Below are 26304 nucleotides of genomic sequence, written 5' to 3' on the forward strand. Positions count from 1 at the left end.
AACCACAAATATTTTCATGTGTTTGTGTAGTACACTATTGCCGCATAACCATGAATATTTTCATGTGACTGTATATTACACCATTGCCGCATAACCGTGAATATTTTCATGTGACTGTATAATACACCATTGCCGCATAATCGTGAATATTTTCATGTGTCCGTATAGTACACCATTGCCGCATAACCATGAATATTTTCATGTGACTGTATATTACATCATTATCACATAACCATGATTATTATATGCTCATTTTTTTCCCCGTTAACTTTACATTGTCAGAATCGTTCAATATTCCCCGATACTGAACGCGCGCGACTATACACATATAGCATTCACGTGAACAAAGGAACTACTTTCTATTGTAAACAAACAATGACGCAGACGCACTTTTGATTTGTAAACAAATCATATACCCTCGCGTAAGAGGCTCTTTACGTTGTGGTTATATAAATTTGTTTCTGAATGAACTAAAACATGTTTCGTGGACTGCAAACGAAACCCAGCTGTTTTTGGCACATTCCGCGTTGATACAATGTTTCGGATTTAGGCTAGCTACATTATATAAAAGACGGACGATTATGTCCTTACAAATAACATACAAGTGACAAGGCATATACTGTCTTCTTTATCTTGTGATAAGAATGGCAAAATAAAATATACTTACAGTTTTACATCCTGAATTTCCTCAAAATGTTTTTTCTTAATTCTGCAAATCCGAATTACATGAGCCATGTCATAGGTTTTCAGTCTGGATTACACATTTCGAAAGTGTGCTGTAATTTCGATGATAAGTGCAATTGCATCCTCCTTACTGCACTCAAAATGAAATACACATTAAATTCCATAGCGTCTTTTTGAAAATTGCAATTGAAAGACTTAATATTTTTCCCACGTTATGATTTCAAACATTCAGTGACAGAAACAGAAACACATTTGCAGACGTAAACACGCTTCTCCCGCGCCACTTCGATCCGATGTATTTCATGTATAATTTGCACAGATGAATCCAGTCCAAAATCACAAACTTTCGTCGAATCTAAACAAAATAACAAAATATGTTCACTCCAGATCAAATGGAAAAGTCGTTGCAATGCGCATTCATTCACAATATGACTGCAAATTTCAATTTTAACTAGACACGCCATTTTCTTTCGAAAGTTATGTCGACCGCGCAACTAAGTTCAAATTTATCTGGGCGGAGCTATGCGCATTAATAATGATGTCATTTTGTAATGTCAAATCTGCGCTTGTATATTTAGTTTGGAATACTGCATTCATTCATTTACGTTGTTTCTTGTAGTGTATTTTGTTTATATAATTAAATCTTAGGTAGAATAAAAAAATGAGCATATTATAAAAAGGTTACTGCATTTATATGGGAAAATATGAACTCGTTTTGTCGGAAGGATATATTGCACTCATAAGTTCGTGCAGTATCCAGCCGAAAACTCGTTTATATTTTCCCATACAAATGCAGTAACCTATAAATATTTTCATGTGCCTGTATAGTACACCATTGCCGCATAACCGTGAATATTTTCATGTGCCTGTTTAGTACACCATTGCCGCATAACCATGAATATTTTCATGTGACTGTATACTACATCATTATCGCATAACCATGAATATTTTCATGTGACTGTATATTACATCATTATCGCATAACCGTGAATATTTTCATGTGCCTGAATAGTACACCATTGCCGCATAACCATGAATATTTTCATTTGTCTGTATAGTACACCACTGCTGCATAACCATGAATATTTTCAAGTGACTGTATAGTACACCATTGCCGCATAACCGTGAATATTTTCATGTGCCTGTTTAGTACACCATTGCCGCATAACCATGAATATTTTCATGTGACTGTATACTACATCATTATCGCATAACCATGAATATTTTCATGTGACTGTACAGTACACCATTGCCGCATAACCATGAATATTTTCATTTATCTGTTTAGTACACCATTGCCGCATAACCATGAATATTTTCATGTGACTGTATACTACATCATTATCGCATAACCATGAATATTTTCATGTGACTGTATATTACATCATTATCGCATAACCGTGAATATTTTCATGTGCCTGAATAGTACACCATTGCCGCATAACCATGAATATTTTCATTTGTCTGTATAGTACACCACTGCTGCATAACCATGAATATTTTCAAGTGACTGTATAGTACACCATTGCCGCATAACCATGAATATTTTCATGTGCCTGTACAGTACACCACTGACGCATAACCGTGAATATTTTCATGTGCCTGAATAGTACACCATTGCCGCATAACCATGAATATTTTCATTTGCCTGTATAGTACACCACTGCTGCATAACCGTGAATATTTTCATCTGACTGTATATTACATCATGATCGCATAACCATGAATATTTTCATGTGCCTGTACAGTACACCATTGACGCATAACCGTGAATATTTTCATGTGCCTGAATAGTACACCATTGCCGCATAGCCATGAATATTTTCATTTGTCTGTATAGTACACCACTGCTGCATAACCATGAATATTTTCAAGTGACTGTATAGTACATCGTTATCGCATAAGCGTTGACTTTTAATTCGTTCGTGTCTATTTCTGGATTACAAATGTGCGGTGCCATTGTAGTAATTAACAAATACTGATTCATTATTTTAGATGATCACCAGAGCATTGAAACCTTAAATTTTATTTGCTAATACATGTAATTAAGAACCATGATGCATACATTCATAATAGTATTTCGCAATAAAAAATATATACCTTTATTTTGGAAACTCTAGATTAATAGTGTGATTATGTGTGTGAGGTTACTTATTTTGTAATCAAGTTCTTAAACCTACTTTGTAGACATAATTCTATACTTCTGTTCATATATGTATGTTTATGTATATTAATTACTTGATTATATACAGTACTCAGCATAAAAATTAAAAGTTGAAACTAAGGGCCGAGTGGTCTAAAGCGCTCAACGTTACGGATCACTGCCCTCTTACCTCTGTCTTCGTGGGTTCGAGTCTCGGGCTCGGCCAGTGTGGGTACGTGTGAAACTTTGCCAGTAGCTTCCCGTAGGTCGGTGGTTCCTTCTGGGGTTGTCCCGGTTTCTTCCTCCACTAGTTATACCGGCCGCCATTTATAGCCTGTCTTGTGCTGAAAATGACGTTAAATCCCATAACAACAACAACAACAATAGAATTAAGTTTAAACTACTGATGCTATTAGAGTCACGATGGTAAATTAACTGGCTCTGATTAACATCAGTGTGTGTGTGTGTGTGTGTGTGTGTGTGTGTGTGTGTGTGTGTGTGTGAAGAAAATAAAGATATCATACTTAAACTTTAATCATATCACACTGGCAGGCCTCTCTATACATTTAGATTTTGTTACGGAGATGGAAAGTTAGTGTAGGTGTGATCAGAGATGTAGTAAGATCTGCAAGTTAATAAATCAAGATCAATACACTTCATTATTAAGAAATTAAAGGTTTCGTTTAACATAAGTAACACAAATGGCTCTATGAGAAGCACCTAATACACTTAGAGAAATATGATATAGGTAAATTTTCGCAATTTATCTGCTTATTTTTTAGAGCAAGTTTGAAATAGCTGTTGTGGACTTATGCACGAGGGACGTAGGTCCATATAAGTATTGTCCGTCTAACAAATATATGAACCAATAATAATGTTGTTGCTGTTGTGTTGGCTTAACGTCATATTTCAGGATTTGATTGGTTATACATGACGGCCAGCATAACTTGTGGAGGAAGAACCCTGGAAAACTCCGGTAACAACCACCGACCTACTGGAAGCCACTGGCTAGTCTTCTGAGATCCATATTAACCGAGCCCGAGACACGATCTAACGCGGACAGCAGTGAGATGGCAGTTATCGGTAAAGGTCAGCGCTTTAGGCCACACATCCAACTGGTGCCAAATAATAATAATAATAATAATAATAATAATAATAATAGTAATAGTAATAATAATAATAGTAATAGTAATAATAATGATAATTATAATAATAATAATAAATCGTATTCTGCTTACAAGCAATGTACGGCTAAATAAGGGGGCTACGGGCTTTGTACGATTTTGTATGGAGTTTAAGGGCTTTGTACGGAGCTTACATGCCTTGTACGGGGCTTACAGACTTTCATACGGTACGTACAAGCTTTGTACGACTTTGTTCGGTCCCTACTGGTTTGTGGACAGCACAGCACGGGGCCTACTGACTTTCGACGACTATATGCGTGTCCTTCAGGCTTTGTACGACTTTGACATGGCTTACATGTACATTGCGGCTTCGTGCGTGGCTTACAGGCGTTGTACGACTTCGAAATGGCTTACATGTACCGTATGGCTTTGTGCGTGGCTTACATGTACTGTACGGCTTCGTGCGTTGCTTACAGGCTTTGAACGATTTTGATATGGCTTACATGTACTGTACGGCTTCGTGCGTGGCTTACAGGCTTTGTACGACTTCGAGATGGCTTACATGTACTGTACGGCTTCGTGCGTGGCTTACAGGCTTTGAACGACTTTAACATGGCTTACATGTATTGTACGGCTTCGTGCGTGGCTTACTGGCTTACGGGCTTTGTACGACTTTGAGATGGCTTACATTTACTGTACGGCTTCGTGTGCGTCTTACAGGCTTTGCGTGTCTGCACATGGTCTTATAAAAGGTCTATCCAGTTCCATCTACTTATTGTTTCTGTGAGAGGCACTATGTTGCAATCGTTTGGAATCATAATGGTCACATTTGATGATATTTTCATAAATTACAAAGCTTTCTCTGAACGTTTGTACTTGCAGCTGATTTTAAAATTGTGCAGATCTTTCTTCTGGGCATTGTAAAACTTATATATAAAAACACTTCTTAACACATAACAAGTTTTCGAAGAGTTTGGGGTATATAGAAACGACGCTTTTAGATCTTCAATTAGATCTGAATTACAATATGGATGTAATGTCCATTTTCTCTACTAGTTGCGTGGGGCCATCACGACCTAATGCTGAAGAGTCCTTTCTATGTGCTATATCATCTCTTCTATTTGTGCTAGGACTTGATATCGTCCGACATCCCCATATACGTGTTCATATTCCGTCGAAACGTTAACTGACAATAGATAAGATCGTTCCTGTAATAGTTCGCTTCTTTCAATAGACTGCCCGCAAAGGTACCACTATTGTGTTCTGTTCGCTTTTGTATATGTATGATTCCATATTTAGAGAATATAGATCTTTTATTTTGAAGTTTCACTTTCGTCATTTAAACTTGTTTGGAGGAGGGGTGGGGTTCAAGTGTAGTACAAATGTTTGCGATGGCGAAATCTCTATTAAGGACTTACTGTTCTAATAGCTAATTTCATTAATCTTTAATCGAGTACAATTTTGTACTTCTGAATAAATTTAGTCGTAATGATTCCAAATGTTGAAATATATCAAAACAATTAAAATTCCTTCAGGCATATAGCAAATTTAACTGTGACAAATTTCAAATTTTAAGATAAAAAGTATGATGTATTTAACTGTGAGTTAGAATAGATTTCTATCTGTAAGATAACCAATTGATCAGAATGGTTGTAGAGGTATTAACGTAAACCAGTAGCGAAATGATATAGTTTTATTTGATTACATAACTAACTGTGTAAATGAGCTGAACCCCTTCTAATTAAACAGTGTTTATTTTCTCGAAGTTCTGATGCATTTTATTCCATCATATTCAAGCAAATGAAAAGAAGAAAAAAACGACTTCGAGAAAGACTTATATAAGAAAGGTCAGTTGGACATGTGTACAAAAACCAGATAAATAATACATTAACTGCGAAAAATGGAAATGGTCTTTGACTTAATTGAGTCATGGCGAATTAGTTCATACTGGTAAAAGTTATTTACTTTATTTCAAAATAATAGAGTAAACAGCATTATATATATATATATATATATATATATATATATATATATATATATATATATATATATATATATATATACATATATACATATATATATACTCATAGACAAACAATTTTCATTGCTTTCATTTTTAACCTCAAGCAACAAAAACGTTTTAATTATGTCGCCTTAAAGCCACGATCACTTTTAGAAATGATCTTCGCCTTTAAGTCGTAATGCCTTTTAGAAAGGAGGCTATGTTCCACATTAAGAAGAACAGCCATCTGGTAGTTTTGTTTTTTAAATTATTACATAACCCACACAGCAATGTTGTTGAATCATTACTTTTACGATTCATCTGTGCAAACGGCTTACATTAGAAGCCATATGTGAAAAACAACAACTTAAAGATAAAAAAAATCAAGCTGGAAAAGTAATCACTGCTTAAGGATTGACTTACCTGCCATCGAATGAGTAAAATAAATCACTTCAGACCGTATGCGTCCACGCTGAGGAGCTACAGTTTCGAATGGGGGTCCGAGCGCTACCTCCCTATTAGCTTCCAAATATGGATGATGAGTCCTAACATTGACACCTTACTTAATTTAATACAATGAGGGTTTGGCTGGATGTGTATCTTAGTGTAAATCGTTCACAAAGTAAATCAAGTCCGAAGCGTGATCAGATAAACCTTTCACTTCCATATATACCTAGTCATTTGATCAGAATAATTCCAATGTTACTCCTTTCTATCGTCAAATCAACGGATTTCGACTCGAAAAAAGTATTTATATCACGTTATAATGACCTGGAATATTTTGTACAAAAAAGTGATTTTAGGTACGATGTAGTTTTCCTTATTTGCCCCTTCAAATGAATCCATAATACCTAGCCCCATCTTCGTTAGCTAAGGGCCGCTGACTCTTGTGTAGTAGCATAGATAGGGGATGGTGTCAGGACAGGCAATATCAGTAATCTGAGGACATTTTGTCTCTCTTTATGATGTTTCATTGTTTTCATACAAGATCATTGGAAGTTCTTTTTAAACATTAAACTTACTTCCGGTGCCTGCTATATTGACATTCGATGTTATTGTTTTCTGCGCATTTCGATCTGTCAAAAAACATTGTGTCAATACGGCATATGAACATGACCTTCCGATAGCAGGTATTGAAAGCTTATCGAAACAAAATTGCAGCAATTTATGACTGTAGCATGACCACTAAAGCCTGCCATTTGATTTGTTTGGCTGCAGAGGTGAGTCCTCGAGTGCAGGAAGAACAGTACGGTTACAGTGTTTGGATGTCTAAATCGGAGATTTTATCTGGAATTGCAAAATATTGATCTGAAGTCACGAGGAAAGGGGATGGGAGGGGTAGTTATTAATTTGCTGCAAGGAGTTGGTAAAAATAAAGCTTAATCTAAAGTGGTCTGAAAACTGATTTGTAACCTAAAGTAGTCCCAAGAATTTACCGATGTGTACAAAATATTCCAGATCATTATCACGTGAAATAAATACATTTTTTACATTCACCCATACCTTATTTTGAAAATCTAACTAGCACCTGGCTGACCCAAAACCATCCCATCACCCCACCTCCGCATATTTTCTTGCCATTCCCACTAACTGATAGATTAACATGCTCTGAAAGTGTTGCATACATTATATCCTTTTGGCTTGTCTACATTTAACTTTATCTTTACAACGCGAATATTATACATTTTCAACATGAAGAATGAATTTTGCAACATTCAGTCCTGACATGCCAATTCAAAGGAGATACCATACAAATTATCGGATGCTGGTTGGGTCTGAAAAGCATCGTTCGACTCCAGTGTCGCAATCTCTTTCTAAATAATACATAATAGGTGCTTTTGAACCTTTTGAACTCCCCGTTGTTGACTTCTGTGTACTTTCTACCTCGCTTATTGTTAACCTTTGATTTACGTTAACTATAACCGTATTCCTTGGTATTGCTTAATCTCTTAATTGCTCCAACTCCCCTCACCCTGCATCCCCAAGCTTTTTGTCACTAGTGTGACAGGGAAATTTAGTTTATTTGCTAACGTTACCCTTCCTTTCGCAGACATGCGACAGAGAACTCGAGCTGTTTGTACTAACTTTACCTTTTTTTATCTCAGTCATTTCGTCTAAGTCAGGTCGTTTCCGTTATGGTGTCCATGCACTAGGAACTACTTTTAAAACGAAGAAATCCCTGTTGTTGTCTGCTGGGTCTGATATAGTTGTTATACAATCAAACAACAACAAAAACAACAACAACAACAACAAGGAAATTCACCAATAAAGCAGCTTAGGATCTGTTCAACTTTGATAATAAACCATACATAACATTTTGAGAGAGACAGACACACACACGCATACGATGCCAAGCTATTTGGTATTATTCTAAATGCTATAGTTTGTTCCACACAGCAGGGTGAATTTTATCCTATCTGTAACTAAGTAAATTTTCAGGTCATTAAATGTATCTAAATGTACATAATTCGTTTTAAATAATTCGCGTGCAACGAATTAGGTACTTTAGCTACATTTAATGACGTTTACCTGACATTTTACTAACTACAGATAGGATAAAATTTGCGATGCTGTGTGGAACGAACTATAGCAAAAAAACAATCAAACACTGTTCCAGACATACCGTCTATAAACATCACTGGCTACAAAAATCCAAGCTCTCTTAAATGCCACCGCAAAGAAGACAACAACCAGAAATGTGTTATGTCAAACTGGTTCCTTCAAACTTTGTCAAATACCCACACTCTGCCCTAGTTGAGTCAAAACCAGCAGTGTCATTGCAAATGCAAAAATCCATTACTTATCAGAGCGGTTCAATCATCAGTCCACGCGCTATTCCACAAGAAAATTTCCATGCAGCGTGTATTCAATCCACTAATTACATTGGTGGCCCTTTATAGTTTTCGCATTTTGCATCTAGTTAGATTTCCACGGCTTTCGTCACGGGTTATACTGACTATTTAAAAACGACCTTGTGTAACTTTGATATTGTCCGAAGAGCTTTAAATTCCCATTACTTTGGTATATATTTGCTTTGTGTTATATGGGTTATAGAGTATACAGCTTGGCCTTGATTTAGATGTGCAATCTTCAAAAAAACTGCCCGCTCCGTTTGGTCCTTTTTATTTCCTAGACTTCAGAGAAAAATTGAAAAAAGAGCCGATAATTCTTTTTACATATAATATATATAGTAATTCATTTTATGCACTTTCAGAAGGTGGCATTGTCTTGCCTGTCAGGATTTGTTTTCCCTGTTTTAACAGCTGCTTAAGATGGTGTATTCTAGACTAATTCAGACTGATGTTTTTTAGCACAAGGGAGCAATCGTTTTAGTAAGCTGTGTGCTTAGATCATGTACAATTTTCACACTTAAAAAATCCAAAGAAATAACAGCCACAGTACTTGAAAGTAACATAGAGGTATACCAACAATCTCACCATTGTGCATGCTGCAAATGAAAACAACTTCACCTTACACCGGACATTCTCTTCAAGGTTCGTAATATATGTAGAGTGCTCACATTGCAAACATGCAGGGTTATTTTAATTTAATTGGAAAAAGTGGGTGAGACAAATAATCTATGTCGGTGTTTGAAACAAGACAAATAAATCTCAATCTCGGCGGTACATTACATATCTCCCCACTTGGCATAGCGTGGTGGAGAGACAAATAATGTAACCACCTGACATTGATTTCCTTGTCTCGGTGCAAACCCTAGCATAGATTATATTAATCTCAGTCCGGATGTCTTGGCCACAGTATTCATGCGCTACTCACAGCACTTGTAGGAACTATTTTTTCAAACGTTAAATTTTATCCTCAAAACTACTTTTGTTCAAAAGTTAAAGTTTTCATTATATAAACAAAATTACTATTTTTTTGTAGCCAGATGACATGCATTAATTAAACAAAATCAATCCATAAAAGTATCAAAATGTTTTGCATCTTGTCTAATCATTTTCTCACGGGTAGAACTTGTGCACGTTGGATTGAGTGGTCATTCCACTTCTTCCATTATCGTATTCGTATCAATGCGTTGTGTTTAGAAGACAATACAATCTAACTCTTGATGGGTTTCGTGCAATACGGACAGCACGTAAAACTAGAAATGTTAAATTGCAATTCTTTATAAGAGCGGCATATATAGCATGACTGTACTGATAAACTATAAAACGTTTTAAGACCGATTGAACCATGGGAATAAGTGAAGAACAAATAGTTCCTGATGAATACTATATTTGGTGAGAGAAAAATCTGCTTGTCTTTGCACCGAGACTAGGAAATACTTTTCGAAGGGGTATATTATTTGTCCCCAAGCTCGGCAGTGCCTCGCGGGAAGCACATAATTTAACCCCATGACTAAGGTTTCATTGTCTCGGCGCAAACCCCAACATAGTTGATAATAATCTCACAAGAAAAAGTAGAACAATTATGTCAAAAGGTATTATCTCGTCCGTTGGATTTCAATGTTCGATTAAAGCTGATTTGAAATAACTACATATATGTAAATCATGAGCAAGCTTGCACCAACATACATTCTTACACGATTCCTGGAGAAAAAAAGAAGTCAAATGTCAAAGTCATAATGGCCATATCAATGACTGCTGAAACAATACATAAGTAAGTTCGAAAAGCATCATATGGTGGAATTTCATTCTTATGTTACGTGTTTAGATTCGAATAAACAGTAACAAAAGAAAGAGTGAAAACAACAAGCTTCGAAAAAGTTAACAATTAATCTATTTCCCTGGGAAAACACTGTCAAAATGGGAAAATAAGAACTTACGGTTTTAAGAATCAATTCCAAAAATAATCCAAGAATAATCCACGAATTAAATTTTAGAAGTCCTAATAATGAAATGTTCTAATGAATTCAAGTTCGAGTCCCGACGAAGAATCCAAAATGGAAGGCGATGACGTATACTGTAGTCAGTATAGTGTTGATGTTTACAGTCCTTTATGAACCACAGAAAATAATATTCCGGTGTTTGAATTGCGATTAAATGTTAAATAACTGTCTCTGTCCAATAATTCTGTACGAGCACCCAAATATTTCCAGGAGAAAAAAAAATGATCATTTAGAATCCAAATAATCCGAATAAGAATTATAATGTAATTCCCAAACTGGTCACAAACACACTTTCCAGTGTAAAGAAAAAGCCCCGACTGACCAAATATCTCAATAAACAAAGAGTATACAGTAACTTGAAACGCAAAACAGATTCCCGGATGAGGATCAACTTTCCAGAATCTTCGAGAAGTATTTACATCTAAAGGCACTTAGTCCCAGTATGACCTTGACAAAAAGACAATCGTTTTACTCTAAGAATAAGATAAAAATTAAAAGTTGTTTACTTGTCTCGGTGATTCCTGAAATCAAGGTCGGGAACTATGTCAGTTTTTGGTGTTTATAACTTAAGAGTGAAGGTCAAACTATTTTCTGAAAAAAATAGCAAGTTCCTAGTAAATAAAATTACATTATTTTGACATATAATGAAATTAGAAATAAAAAGATTTCAAAACTTACAAACAATTAAATTAAGTCAAATATAAATTAAATCAAATATACATAACACCCAGGGACGTTTCTAGTTTATACGCATTATCTTTTTCCTCCGTTTCTTGATGTCTGACTGTTACACAATCGGTTGTTGTCGTATGAGCCTTACCGGTGCAATAAATGTTGAAATGAACAACATTCTATGCTCGATATTAAATTTTCATTAACTCAGAAACAACCACATTGATGGAATTTTGATTTGCTGGGGAAATAATTATCGTGGCTATATAATGTGTTGGAAAAGAAAGAAGAAGCACCCTCTCCCCTCACCAAAAACATTAAACTGGCGTTAGCCTATGTATTAGCGTAGAGATAAAGTACTTTATCGTGACGGTGGCCTAATTTACTAAACCTAAGCTGGTACCGCATGGATTATTTATAGATGTGTTAGGTTTCTGCAATAGAGTTCACGAGGTCATGGTCTCAGTGAGGAATTTAAACACAACTATTAAGACCAGAGGTGCACATGCGGTCCGCAGTCACATTTTGTGCGGCTCGAAACCCTTTCCTTACTTTACGCATGTATATTAACGCTTTCATTATGGCACAGAACATTCGCGTTGCGGCCTACTTAGTTCCAGCCAAGGCTGCTTATACTCCATATAAACATCTGAGATGCGCACCCTGATATAAACCTTCGATATAAACCACAACCTCGCTGCACAATGGTGTAGATGTACATGCGCCCGGAGGGGGGGTGGGTATTGTTTGTGCACCTTCTTTTATCAATAATTAGGTTGATGTATTTGAAGATATTTTCGAACTGTGGAATTTATTTATGTTGCAAGTTTTCATCTGCTTTTTTTGTACATGAAGTTCTTATCAAATTATTTGCAAGATTTTCCTGAAACTGTAATTATCGGGTCAGATTTCCTTTGATTTATCTGGCCTATAATGCATAATTCAAAATGCTAGTCATTACATTTCATTGAACTCTGGGTTTCGCCATCGCTTATTTTTCAGACTAAAATATAACTGCAGTTTCACAAGATTTAAAAAAGTGACGTTTACTCAGATTTCTTAATGAATCGATGCATTAGCTCTTTGATGTCTTTTTTATTGGAGATTTCAAACGGAATGTACCTAGTAAAAAATCAGAAAATAACGAAACGGAATTGTATGCCGTAATAAAAAAAATACATTAATCTGCCAAGTAGCGCATTCCATATATATATATATATATATATATATATATATATATATATATATATATATATATATATATATATATATATATATATATATATATATATATATATATATATATATATTCTTATGTTACGTGTTTAGTAACATAAGAAAGAGTAAACACATTAAGCTTTTAAAAATTTAACAAATAATTTCTCTGGAAAAATACTGTAAAAATGAAAAAAATAAGAACTTACCGTTTTAAGAATCAAAATCCAAAAATGATCCAAGAATAATCCACGATTAAATTTTTAGAAGTCCTAATAATGAAATGTTCTAATGAACTTAACTTCGATTTCCGACGAAGAATCAAAATGGAAGGCAATGACGTATACTGTAGTCAGTATAGTGCTGATGTTTGCAATCCTTTTTACCCACATAAAAAAATATTCCGGTGTTTGAAATACGAATAAAATGTAGCGAAATGTTTTTATCCAAAAATTTTGTATGAGCACTGAAATATTTCCAGGAAAAAGAAATATCCTTAAGAATCCAAATAATCTGAATAAAAATATAATGTAATTCCCAAACTGGTCACAAACAAACGAACACCTTGACATCAAGTGTTTTAAACCCAAACTGAGAAAAATCTCTATAAACAAAGATTATAGAGTAACTCGAGACGCAAAACAGATTCCCGGACGAGGGTCAATTGATTACAGAATGATTTAGAAGGTATATACATGTCTAATGTAACACAGTCCAGTACAGCCTCGATTTCACCATTATCATTCACACTTTAAAAATGAATGTGTTTCTATTATTAGGCGTCCACGAAAAGAGTGAGGTCAAACTGAATTTTCTGAAAAATATCAAATTCCTAGTAAACAAAATTACATTACATTGACATGTAAAGGAAATAAAAAATATGTACAACGTACAAGCAATTAAATTAAATCCAATATACGTAACAATATATATATGAACCATGGCGCCTTCATAACGCAGGTATGCTGAGAACTGCTTGTTGACATACCTGTGGGGTTTCTTGGAAATACGCATAATTCAAAAGACTTTTATATAGTACTAAAGACCTCTAAAATGAGCGATCTAGAAATACTATGTGACTGAATACCGTCACTGGCCCTAGCAATAACGCCGTTGGACCGCTGTAGCTGTAACTGTCCCTTATAAGTACATTGCGGAAATATTGTATACTCAGTGCATCACAAACAATGAATTGATTTTCTAGAATGTTTTGGAATAAGCCAGAAGAAATAATCCAACTGGCAAACTTGTGTGCAGACCTGGCAGCACTGGAGAGCGTCATTGACACTGTTTACAGGCTGGATCATGATATACTACGTGCAGTGCGATCATGATAAATTGCATACACTGATTCACTGCGTTCATGAGATACTGCATACATTGTTACACTGCGATCATGATATACTTCATACACTGATAATATCTCCTATCATGATACACTCAAATTGCAAAAATAAATAATTTACATTTGTTGAAATGTGTTTAGTTTTAAATTTCAATATGAATACAACATTTTTCGTCATTAATGAAAATACGTTTAACGTGTCATTGAAATGAAAAAGCAGGTTTTTACAACACAAGACATCCCATTACATCTCTTATACTAGTGTCTTCATCATGTTTAAGTAATTTCATTTTGTGTCTAATTTTTTAGTCTCTAGTAAACGTTTTGTTGTGTTATCTAATGACCAGCCGAATACACTTATTTAAAAAAATTATTTTGAAAAAATGACCCATCGTTGTAGAAAAATAAACTAATATCTTTGTTTTCTTACTAAGCAAGTGCAGTGCTTTAACGTTCACCAGTCCAGTTTGGCACTCCAGTTTAGGAGGCAAAGTTTACAATGTCCAGTTTTTCGTTATTAGGCTACTGTTGCCTGTATTTACTGACTGAGAACTCGCCCTGTTCTTAATATTGGGTAAGGATAGCGTGAGTTTACATTTTATTTAAAGTTGTGTTTCTCCCAATTGGAGAAGAGATTATTGAAAATATGCTCATTTCTTTCCTAGCAGAGTCGAATGAACTCGAAATTGAGAAAGGTGACATTCAACGTTAAAGGCCCAAAAGTGAATATTCCATTGAGTTGACAAATACCTCTTGCAGTTACTTCAAGCTGTATTTTTAGTTCACCCTTCCTTGTCGGAATGAGGAATAATTGAGTAATGTTACAATATGATACGTACGATCATGTAAACAAGAACGTGCATTAGTGTTATTTGTCTTTAATCGGTTCAAATCTTATAAAAGGTGAAGAAAAGACACGATATAAGACCGCCACCATGGTTTTGCTATGGATTCTTACTTACATTGTGTGTGTGAGTGATTTCGATTTTTTACGTAGCTTTAACAATTTTTCAGTCATATCGCTCTGATGTCTGCAATGTGGCAGTTTATAGTGATGTCTAGCACTGGGACATCATGCCGCAGACATGTAGCATGATGCCCCACCGAGTCACATTATCCTGACACCAGGCCAACCAGTCCTAACACTAAGGTCTCGATGCTGAGCACCAAGCGATGTAGCTGTTAGTAAGTCTTTGGTATGTCTCGGCCAGGGATCGAACCCACGACGAGAACCTCCTGCATCCAAGGCGGACGCTCTAACCACTATATATATATATATATATATATATATATATATATATATATATATATATATATATATATATATATATATATATATATATATATATATATATATATATATATATATATATATATATATATATATATATATCTGTGTGTGTGTGTGTGTATTGTTATGTATATTTGATTTAATTTATATTTTATTTCTTTTTTATTATTTGTTTGTTTGCTACTTTTAATTTTTTTGTATTCCATTACTTTTGTAATTGGCCTTGACTCAGAATCAGTAAACAACTTGTTTTATTTTTTTGTATTCATTCATAGTGTGGAATTACAGAGTGAAATCAAGGGAGTAAATGGTGTTAAGCATGTAAAGCTTTTATCTTGTTCTAGAAAGTGATCACGTGACACTCATACGGTAATTGTATGCGTCTTAAAATAGTGTATAATCTGTATCTATAGAGAGTTTAGTCAGTCGACCTAAATTCAAACACTTAGACGTCAAGGTGTTAATTCTTTTGTGACCAGACGTAGTTAAATTTTAGTTTTTTTTCAAATTATTTGGATTCTAAAAGATTAATTCTTTTCCCTGGGAATATTTAAGTACTCATACAGAATTATTTGACAAAGACATGTATTGAAATTTTATTCGGAATTTAAAACTGGAATATTATTTTCTGTGGTTAAGCAAAGAACTGTAGACACATCAGTACTACACTGACCATAGCATATGTCATCGCTTTCCATTTTGGATTTCGACGGGACCCGAACTAAGATTAAGTAGAACATTTTATTACTAGGACTGCTAACTTTTAATTCTTGGTATATTCTTGGATTATGTTTGGATTTGATTCTTAAAACCGTAAGTTCTTTTCCTAATTTGTACCTTGTTTTTTCTAGGGAAATAAATTATTTGTTAAATTTTACAAAGCTGGTTGTCTTTACTTTTTTCTTGTTACTGTTTGTGAGAGCCTAAACACGTGTGTGTATATATATATATATATATATATATATATATATATATATATATATATATATATATATATATATATATATATATATATATATATATATATATATATATATATATCTGTGTGTGTTTGTGTGTATGTGTGTGTCGCGAGTCCGGGACAATAATTACTGATTTCTTGTTTCCGTTAGTCGCCTCTTATGATATACTGCGGGAGGGGACATGGGGCATATTCTACATCACCATGCCCTGCAGAGACTTTTAAAAGTTTTAATGTTCAAAGAGGAATATGGTATGGTATTGAACTTTGGTAAATTTGGATCGACCAATAAATACATATCTAACCAATCAAAATGCATCCAATTGTGTAAGGGGAGTCTATAATCCACTGAAAATAGAATCTGCAATGCCAAACAAGGTCATTATGAATGTGAACAGGTAAGATGCAAAACAAACAAAAAGAGACTGCACAAGTTGTATATCATTTAGGAGAACTTCTTAACTACTGCCGAATTAAGACAGTGTCAGAAAGATAAGGTAGTATGCATAGTAGATTATGTATTATGGGGATTACGGACACAAATCTCAGTCAGAGCCAACACATTTCATCTTCTAAAACTTCCTTTTCTTTTATTCTCTTTGACCCGTTTTGGTTTGACTGGATCCTATCACTATTGTTAATACCTTCCTTTTCTCTGCAGTATCCATCTGCGCTATCCATTACTTGTATTCATCTGCAATTTCCGTGTTCTGTATCCGTCTGTTTTGTCTATCTGCAGTATTATTATTATTGTTATATTCTTCTACAAATACAGGGAATCCGTCTGAAATGCTAGTTTAGTCTTCATTAATTCATTACGTCCAGTAGACCGAAACTTTGACATTACGTTTAAAGCTCCATTGAAACCACAAGCAAATGTAAAGTATTATACACCTTTTCATATATGTATCTGGTTAGTGCATTCAGTCTTATTTTACTATTCGAAGAAGGCATTAGCATGAGTTTCAGAAGAAATCGTAGCTGTTCAAAATCAATTTGATGGATTCATATGGAGAAGGCTTTCACACAATTTAAAGAGTTTTTGAATGTATCATTGTCTTTGCCTTTTTTGTTAAATATGTTTGGACAACGAGGAAATACTCATTATAGGACAGAATGGGTATAAAAGCGCCTCACGACCGAGCGAAACGAACACCACTAGTGCGGGGCAGGCTTGCGATCGACGTTTCCCCTATTTCCAAGGACATCATGAAAACATTCTTTGTGAACTGAATGGTTCTTAAATAAGTTTCTTCTAGTCAACTAGTGATCATCCATTTACGGTTTGTCTTGTATCACATTCGTATGACTTGTCAGTTCTCGTTTCTAAGCCGTAGGTCGGTGTTTCATGTCACGTGCAACAAAGTGTCGTCCAAATGCCTAATAAACATAAACATTCCTATTTCAAATAACTAAACACTTATACTTGAGAATATTCCGAGAATTACCTTATGTGAAAAAGTCATGCAGATCTAAGAAAGAAATTCACGCTGGCTTAAATTCTCATGAATACTATACATTATGACACCTGTTTCTAGCAATTGGTTCGATTTTAAAAATACCTCCACAACGTTCACTCTCATTTATCTAACAAATATTGACTAAAACTTGGCAAAGCTATAATGAAGACGAAAATATAAATATCATATATCCGATCTGAATATTGCAGTATCATACATTTGCATCGATTACTTAATTTCATTGTTATACTACGGGACACAAATATCCATAAAATGTAATCCACCATTTGGAACTCAAAACACTTGTATTTCCATAAAATCTGCGCGCAAACTTCGAAACCCAATCTTCATTAATAATTCTAATCTGACCTAATTTTAAAATATTTTATACACTTCGCTGGGAAAATCTCTTTCTCAAAACAGTCATAAATCTTGCTCGGATGTGACAGAGTTGCGTGCAATAGAGACATAAATAATCATACTGACCAATATCTTATTCTCAACGCTAGAACCTGATCTTTCTCTTTCAGGAAGTTTTCTTGCCTTTTGCTATAATAGATCTAATTACCATGGCTTACTTTGTTCGTATCGAATTGTCTAAACTTGTCTTTACCATTATAAAGCTCATATCACGAAAATCTTTGGACATCGGCTATGGTAGTTTCGGTGGATTAGCATCCGGAAAGTATTCGTAAGGTCCTTGTCCAAGCCGGAATCCAGCCATATACATTTCGCCGTGACATTTGGTGGCAGTGTTGATTCGGATAGCTCAAGTAGAATAGCGCCCGGCCAACATTTGTGGAACTCAGGTTTGATCCCAGGTCTGGCACGGCACAAGTGTCCGTTTGATAATGGTAAGATCTGTAGCTGCTAAGGCTACATACATTTATCAGAATATATCCGAATGATGGTAATTAGACAGAAAGCTATGAAAAAAACGTATCACCAATTGTCCGTAAAATAATAACAGAAAGAGTAATTGAAAAGTGACCAAACTTACACAAATTAAAGATCATAAACTACTCATTTCAAAAGACAAAAGGAAAGTGTATTTTGATTAATTAATCTTTCCTTACGAAACAAACAGTATTGAGATCACAACATAAAATGTATGCGGCCGATTTACGGCAAATGGTAATTTATCATAATTTCACAAGGTATCTTTTGCTTCTTGTTGATAATAGCATTTGTTCTCTAAAGACACATCATCTTGTAGAAATTGTGCAATATATATGTTTGTACAAAATGTCATTGTACCGCTCCGGTGGCCTAAGTGGTTAGAGCATTTGTTTCGGGTTCGGGAGGTAGCGGGTTCGAACACTGGTCGTGTCATACCAAAGACTTATAAAAATTGTACTTGCAGCTGCCTTGCTTTGCGCTCGGCGTTAAGAGGTTAGTGTTAGGACTGGTCGGCCTGGTATCAGGATAATGTGACTGAGCGGGACATGATGCTACATGTCTGCGGCATAATTCCTCAGTGCTAGACATCACTATAAACTACCACGCTGCAGACATCGTAGCGATGTATAGCGATGTAACTGAACAAATCGATAAAGCTACGTTAAAAATCCTTATCACACACACACACGCGCGCGCGTCATTGTAGAAGGCCTCATGGAAGATTGGTCAGTTGACCAAATGAGCTTCTCCTTTAAATAAAATCATCGTTATTATTATTAATATTATTACTATTATTAGTAGTAGTAGTAGTGGCAGTAGTAGTAGTTGTAAATCCATTTCGTTGAAAAACGACAACTGTAAGGACAAATCACACTATTTAAATTTCCAATTGAAGTAAGAAAAACAAAATGTGGAAAGAGTAATGGAGAATGTCACGCTGAAATTGAGCTTTTAAGTGATAGATTCATTGTATGCAATTCGAACATAGTAAACGATGCCGGAGAGTGATACTTTTCATATCTTAATGCATATACAATAATGCATCCTGGCACACAATAAATGGTGTGTATTTCCTATCTGAGCGTCTAAGGACCCAAGCTCCCTTTATTTCCATATGAATGATGTTTCCTCTAAACTACGCTAATTGCTTGGTGAAATCCAGGGAATCATTATACTACTACTACTACTAATTTATTGACTATATTATTCATATTGCTATGTTCACTTAGCTCCCTTTGAATATAATTTCCCTGATTTCTAACCTTAGTCCATTTCATGGTACTTGTTAATTTCATAAATCTCAATATATACATGCGTTCCAAAAATGAGAGTTTGGATACTTCTTTCTTAGCGGCAAATGCGTCCCTATACCAAGTCATACTCATCTTCCATCATGTTAAAAAATGCTTTGATCTAGTAGGGTGAAATGCGATCTCTTCACATCTACCTCATCCTTATTTTGTAAACGGTAGATATGGGTCTATGTTGCTTGCAACTGGACTCGGCTTATGAGCGATTACATACGGTACAATAGAGGCGCGCCAGATTCCAATGATGGCAATAGACATAATTTCCTTCTGTTATAATGATTCACTGCTTTATTTGAAGAGATTAGATTATTCCTCTCCACGCAACGCTTGTTTACTCAGCATTCCAGTTAGATATCCGAATTACGCAAAAGTGTTTCACCAGTACAAAATGCGATACTTGCGGTTTATCAACATTATTAGATAGCAAGCATTCATACCAAACCATACAAATGTATAACTGATTTTTTTAAATAAATATTGTAGATATTATACAAAACATTATACTAAGTTTGGTAGGCTCCAGTAAATGACTGATTATATCTTATATTTTTTAATGTCTAAGATTGTTGATACTGCTTAAATGTTGTTTAATCTGTATTACTGACAGTTAGAAATCTCGTGCCATAACGAGATAATATCTAATGACGTGAACATAATCTTCACACACTAAGAGGTGTGATATCACACAGAGATAATATCTAATGACAAGAACATGATCGCACAGTAACAGGTAGGATATCATACATAGATAATATCTAATGACGTGAACATGATATTCACACAGTAAGATGTAGGATATCATACATAGATAATATCTAATGACGTGAACATAATCTTCGCACACTAAGAGGTGTGATATCATACCTGAGGTAATATCTAATGACCTGAACATGATATTCACACAGTAAGAGGTAGGATATCATACAGAGATAATATCTAATGACAAGAACATGATCTTCACACAGTAAAATGTAGGATATCATACAGAGATACTATCTAATGACGTGAACATGATATTCACACAGTAAGAGGTAGGATATCATACAGAGATACTATCTAATGACGTGAACATGATATTCACACAGTAAGAGGTAGGATATCATACAGAGATAATATCTAATGACGTGAACATGATATTCACACAGTAAGAGGTAGGATATCATACAGAGATAATATCTAATGACGTGAACATGATATTCACACAGTAATATGTAGGATATCATACAGAGATAATATCTAATGACGCCAAAATAATATTTACACAGTAAGAGGTATAATATCATACCTGAAGTAACATCTAATGACTTGAACATAATTTTCACACAGTCAGAGGTCTGGTACCATACTTATAGGTTACTGCATTTGTATGGGAAAATATGAACGAGTTTTGGGATGGAATACTGCACGACCTTGGGAGTGCAGTATATCCTTCCGACAAAAAGAGTTCATATTTTCCCATACAAAGGCAGTAACCTTTTTATTATATGCTCATTTTTTTATTCTACCTAATTTTTAGTTATATAAACACAAGAAACTACAAGAAACAACGTAAATGAATGCATGCCGCATTCCAAACTAAATACAAGCGCAAATTCATCATTATACAAATCAACATTATTACTGCGCACATAACTCCGCCCAGATAAATTTGAACTTAGTCGCGCGCTCGACATCACTTTCGAAAGAAAATGGCGTGTCTAGTTAAAATTGAAATTTGCAGTCATATTGTCAATGAATGTGCATTGCAACAACTTTTCCATTTGATCTGGAATGAATAGATTTTCGTATTTTTCTCGATTCTAGGAAATTTCGTGATTATGGACTGGATTTGTATGTGACGATTCCACATGAAATACATGAGATTTAATAAGCTAGGGAGAAGCGTGTTGACATCTGCAAATGTGTTTCTGTTTCTGTCTTTGAATGTTTGAAATCATAATGTGGGAAAAATATGAAGTCTTTCAATTGCATTTATCAAAAAGACGCTATGGAATTTAGTGCTTATTTCATTTTGATTGCAGTAAGGAGGGTGCACTTGTACTTATCATCGAAATTAGAGCACAATTTCGAAATGTGTAATCCAGATTGACAACATATGACATGGCTCATGTAATTCGGATTTGCAGAATTAAGAAAGTACATTTTGAGGAATTTCAGGATGTAAAACTGTAAGTATATTTTATTTTGCCATTCTTATCACCAGCTAAAGAAGAGAGTATATGACTTGTCACTTGTATGTTATTTGTAAAGACCTTATCGTGCGTCTCTTATATATTGTAGCTAGCCTAAATCCGTAACATTGTATCAACGCGGAATGTGCCAACGCAGCTGGTATGTGGCAGTCCACGAAACATCTGTTTTAGTTCATTCAGAAACAAATTTAAACGTAAAGAGCCTCTTACACGAGTGTACATGATTTGTGTACAAATCAAAAGTGCTGGCGTCTGCGTCCATTGTTTGTTTACAATAAAAAGTAGTTCCTTTATGCACGTGAATGCTATATGTTTATTGTCACGCGAGTTCAGTATCGGGTAATACTGAACGATTCTGACAATGTAAAGTTAACGGGGGAAAATATGAGCTTATAATAATTATAGGTTGCTGCATTTGTATGGGTTAAATATGAACGAGTTTGTCGGATGGAAATACGACCTCGGGAGTGCAGTATATCCATCCGCCAAAAGGAGTTCATATTTTCACATACAAATGCAGTAACCTTTTTATTATATGCTCATTTTCATATTCTACCTACGGTTTAATGATATAAACAAAAAGCACTACAAGAAACAAAGTAACTGAATGTATGCCGTATTCAACATTAAATACACAAGCGCAGATTCATCATTACACAACAAAATTATTAATGCGCACATAACACCTTTCAGATAAATTATAACATTAGTCGCGCGCTAGACATAACTTTCGAAAGAAAATGGCGTTTTGGTCTACTTAAAGTTGAAATTTGGAGTCACATTGTGAATGAATGCGCATTGCAGCAACCTTTCCATTTGATCTGGAATGAATGGATTTGGGTATGTTTCTCGATTGTACTAAATTTCGTGATTATGAACTGAATTTATCTGTTTTAATTCTAGAGGAAATACACCGGTTTGAAGCAGTGAGGGAGAAGTGTATTGACATTAGCTAGTGTGTATCTGTTGTGTCATGAATGTTTTGAATCATAATGTGGGGAAAATACGAAGTCTTTCAATTGTAAGTATCAAAAAGATGCTATGTAATTTAATGTTTAGTTAATTTTGAGTGCAGTAAGGAGGATGATATTGCAATTGGAATGTAGTCGAAGTACAATTTCAAAATGTATAATCAAGCTTTAGAAGCCATGACATGTCTCATGTAAATTGGATTTACAGAACTAAGAAAGTACATTTTGAGAAATTTCAGGATGTAAAACTGTAAGTATTTTTTATAGCCATTCTTATTACCAGCAAAAGAAGACAGTTTATGCCTTGTCACTTGCATGTTATTTGTAGGTACCCAGCAGGTTTATGAAATCTGGCGTCTATCGCCCGCCTAAATCCGAAACATTGTATCAAAAAAGTTAACGCGGAATGTAGCAACTCAGCTGCTGTGTGGCAGTCCATGAAACATCTGCTTTCGTTCATTCAGAAGCAAATTTAATCAACCAAAACGTAAACCGACTACTACGTGAGTGTATACGATTTGTTTACAAATCAAAAGTGCTGGCGTCTGCGTCCATTGTTTGTTTACAATAAAAAGTAATTCCTTTATAAGTGCAATATGACGTGGAGCGCGAATTCAATATCGTAAAATACTGAACGATTCTGACAATGCAAAGTTAACGGATAAAATAATGGGCATAAACTAAAGAGATACTATCTAATGACGTGAAAAGGATATTCACACAGTAAGAGATATGATACCGTGCAAGAGATAATATCTAATGACGTAAACGGGATTTTCAGAAATTATTTTACATTAGCAACCCTTCATCGAATTGTTCCCGTTGTCACAATAATTTAATATCATTATGTGTTAAAGCTGTATATCTAACATATAATGTTTTATAGTTTCCTGTTACAATTAGTTCAAACAGGGTGAAACAAAATGTATGCCTGTCAGTTAAAGCACTGCCGTATAATGACTAAATGCCGTATAACTGCTGTGAGCTTGAAATAGGAAACATTGGCTTCCTCCTAAATCATATATATATATATATATATATATATATATATATATATATATATATATATATATATATATATATATATATATATATATATATATATATATATATATATATAGCGTGTTATGAACCTTCTGCACTCAGCTTGATTAGAGAACTTCACATGACGCAAGTAATCTTGTTTCCTAAATACGTAAGCTGGGCCAACTTGGCTAGTTTTGATTTCAATTGCATGTTAGGGACACTTACGCCGTTTATTTTAGTCCAGAATTAAATTTCGAAGGAAATCTCGAACAAGGTATGGCAACTTAAGTTATTGCAATAAAACTAAATGCAAAGTGCAAAAAGTAATCGTTTTTCTATGGACGCTTACCAATGATTGAAAATATAGGGCAGATATTATCGAAATTAAACTGTATTTCTCTCTTATGCTTTGCGCTGGCTTTCATTTTCAATTAAGACATTTCTAATCTGCAGACGTTATCATACGTTTTTTTGCAATTGTTTGTTTTGCCAGACCTTCTTGGTTCTTTTTACTGCAAGCGGATGTGCATTATTGAATATGGATGATACATTACTGTGAGCAGGGCCGTCTTAACAAACATTGTAGGCTCTGGGCAAAGCAATGCACTGGAGCCCCCTACCGGCCCTATTCAAACACAGGAATTCCGCTAGATGTCACTATTTTATAAAATTGGGAAACGTGCTTCCCACTGCACTTTTAAAGCAATTAAATTGCCAAAAGATCTTTCAATATTCATTAACAATATGGGCAGCGTGATGCCTCTATACGCGCGAGGCCCTGGGCAACTGCCCAGTGTGCCCATGCCTTAAGACTGCACTGACTGTGAGTTGTTATACCCTGAGTCTACTTTTAATTTTAAACATCCTAGATATACTTATATACTTCTACACAAATCCGAGAGTTATCTATGGTCCTACATAGGATATAGTTTACACTGTGTCTGTCTTTGTTTGTAAGTATAGACCCTTCTGTAATTCATATATAGCTGTACAGTTCCCTGACTCGCAATGCAGTTTATTTAACATAATGACCCTTTGTCTTATCGTGAATGTATCCTAACCTGCATGTGTCCTATCATATCAGTCCTATCCGGTATGTCTCTGATGCTGTATGCTTTTATCATATATGTGTTCTATCATGTATGAGCCCTATCATATATGTATTAGGACAGAAGTTTTGAGTAAACGTATTAAGATTGAAATTTTCTCTAAATTGTATTAAATGTAATTTTTCATTAAATTACACTGAAAGTATTTTTCTAATGAGGTGTGTTGAGGTTAATTTCGTTTGTTTCTGTATCGCGGCTGTGTGTTGTCTTAATATGGATTGCGCCCTTGCGGGCAGGTGCAGAGCCCCCTTGTGCTTTGCATATCTCTTGTATCGGAGGGTCAGCAAAAATAATGCTCGGTAAGTTGTGCAAGTTGCTGAACTAGTGGATTCCTGTAATTCTCTTTGACTGACTAAGCTATAAGTCACGCGTTTTCTGAAACGAATAAGCTGATACGTCGGAATTGTCTGTCTCATGACGTACTCTGACACGGACGCTTCAGTGGAGAAGAGATGGGAGTCTCGTTCTGATTGTAAATGAAAGAACACTAGCATCTTGACATATTTGGCCGTGAGCATATGTTCAAAATTGTGTATAAAGTAAGAACAAGCTTGCGCAAAATTAGTTCGTTCGTTCAGAATCAGAGCTTCTTCTATTTTATATTATAATGTAATGGAATTTTTTATTGTTTTAAAGAATTTATATTCATTCGTATATATGGTTATTATTAGAAAAGACCAATTCGCTACCAACTTCATGTTTAGATTTAATGTGGAAATAAAGTATTCTTTAAGTAATAAAGAATAACCTTTAGTAACCTATCCCAAATTAGCATTCTATTTTAAATTTAGTAAAACAATTTTCTTTAAAATGATTGTTGCATTAATCACAACTATTGAATTTTATACTCTTAGGATATCATGAAGTTAATCGAGATTTAACTATCTGTTTTATATTCTAAAATACAGAAATTATACAAATGTATGAAGTTGATTAGCTCGAAAGAAAATTGTAATCTTATATGTGTTTCTTGTATTTGAAATATAAAGGCTTTATAGGTATATCTCTAGAATGTAGTATTATATATAACAATTATTTAAATAAAGTTCG

At 34.7% G+C, this 26304-nt stretch overlaps 1 protein-coding gene across 2 annotated transcripts in view; it reads right to left on the reverse strand.

Moving 5' to 3' along the window:
* The window catches only part of LOC149779301 (uncharacterized), a 139562-nt gene that overhangs the window by 100770 nt on the left and 12488 nt on the right, over positions 1 to 26304 (reverse strand). Inside the window, exon 1 of one of the 2 annotated variants that reach the window (XM_089939917.1) lies at positions 3018 to 3167. The exons of the other annotated variant lie outside the window; for it this stretch is intronic. The gene's annotated coding sequence lies outside the window, so the exon portion shown is untranslated. Of the gene's footprint in view, positions 1 to 3017; positions 3168 to 26304 lie in introns of those variants that run through there. 2 annotated transcript variants of the gene reach the window in all.

The sequence above is a fragment of the Sinohyriopsis cumingii genome, chromosome 17, assembly GCF_028554795.1.
Source record: "Sinohyriopsis cumingii isolate HCF-2022 chromosome 17, ASM2855479v2, whole genome shotgun sequence".
In the NCBI taxonomy this organism is placed as follows: Eukaryota; Metazoa; Mollusca; class Bivalvia; order Unionida; family Unionidae; genus Sinohyriopsis; species Sinohyriopsis cumingii.